Genomic DNA, 1,708 nt, shown 5'->3' with positions numbered 1-1,708 from the left:
TGGCCCTTCTCACAGGGCTCCCAGGATCCATATGGGCTTTGGCACATCCCAGTCATGCTTTGTGTTTGAGAAAATCCCCACAGCCAGGAAGAAGCAGCCCCTGGACGGAGAAGGTCACACCTGGCTGGCTTGAACCCCCATGCTTGTGCTCTCCATGCAGCTCCCATCCCTGCTGCCAGCCTCCCCCTCCAGCCCCAGCACTCACCTTCCTTGTGCGCTTGCTCCTGGCAGGACGCCCATTGCTGGGCTGGGAGCAGGCGTTCGCCTGCCTCTCCTTCTCCATCTCCAGGGCACTCGCTGCACCTGGGGACTTGCTGCTCTGGGGACCAACGTTAGCTGCTCCTTCTGCTGGAGCTGCTCTCCTCAGAGTGCAACCCCGAGGGTGGTGCTCTGGCCCAACACAGCCTTGGTTGCTATGGGCATCGCCCCATCACAATGGCCTTGGGAACATGATGCCACCCCCATCACAAAGCCCTGGCCGTTGCCATAGAGACTCCCAGGGGTATGTCCTGGTGGTGGCCAAGGGCACCCACATCTCATCTCAGTGCCTTAGTGGTCAGCAAGGGGAGGCCCTTTGGGTCCCTGTGCCATAGTTTGGCCATTCTCACGGGTATTTATTTGGGAGAGCACGGCCAGTGGGGTCACATGTGTGTTCTACTGCTCTTTTTGGCACAGCGGACACCATGCCTCTATACCAGATCCCACTTGGGCTCTCCAGTTCTGCAAGGAGACGAACAAATGGGAGGGAGTTCAGCACAAGGACAACAAGTTGGTCAGGGGCTGGAGCATGGGGCAGGTAAGGAGAAGCTGGAACAGGGGGTTTTGTTCAGCCTAGACCAGAGAAGGCCAGGAGAGATCTTCATGCTGTGCACAAATACCTTGTGGAGAGCACAGAGCAGCAGGATTTTCTTGGAAGGACACGCTAATTGCATGGGAGGCAGCAAGGAAAAGTTGGACAATGGGAAATTTGCAGCATATGAAGGATTCACAGACTTCAGTGATGTGAAACCAAAGAAAGACCTTTATTTAAATGCAACTTATAGAGCTCCTGACCCCAGAGACAGCCCCTGCCCTGCCCAGCAGGACGCCAAGCTCCCCACAGGATCGAGGGGGGAAGTTCTGTGTGGGAAGATGATCCTCTACCAGGACAGGCTCCTTCTCCTGCTGGGAGGGTGCTACATGGCTCAGGTCTGCTCACAGGTCTAACTGTGAGCACATTTCACAGGGCACTTCTCAAAAGGAAAGGCAGGGCAGGCATTTCCTGAAAGAGTCGTTTGACACATTCATTTACACCTGCAGCACAGCAGAAAAAACTGCTTTGGAGCCATGGGCAGGGGTCCCTGCTGCACATGGCACATTCAACCAGGGCAGAGCAGAGTCGCAGAAAAGGGAGGTGAAATAAGGGAGAGAGAGGAAATACGGGTGTTTCCTTGAGAAACGGAAAGGATTTCTCTCCCCAAATCCATGGCCAATTGTGTGTGGAACAGCAGAGCCATTTCCTACTCAGGATGTGCCGCCCAGGTTTTCCTGGTAGCATTTTTGTTTTCAACAGAGTTTTCTCTCCTCACAGTTGTGGCCTATGACCACTACAATGCCATCTGCAGACCCCTGCACTACAGGACCCTGCTGGACAGCAGAGCTTGTGTCAAAATGGCCGCAGCTGCCTGGGTCAGTGGTTTCCTCAATGCTCTCCTGCACACTGGGAACA

The sequence above is a fragment of the Tinamus guttatus genome, unplaced genomic scaffold, assembly GCF_059628265.1.
Source record: "Tinamus guttatus ecotype Peru unplaced genomic scaffold, ASM5962826v1 Tinamus_guttatus_pri_ptg000800l, whole genome shotgun sequence".
Lineage (NCBI taxonomy): Eukaryota > Metazoa > Chordata > Aves > Tinamiformes > Tinamidae > Tinamus > Tinamus guttatus.
The sequence above is the reverse complement of the archived record's forward strand: the minus strand, read 5'-3'. Positions refer to the sequence as shown.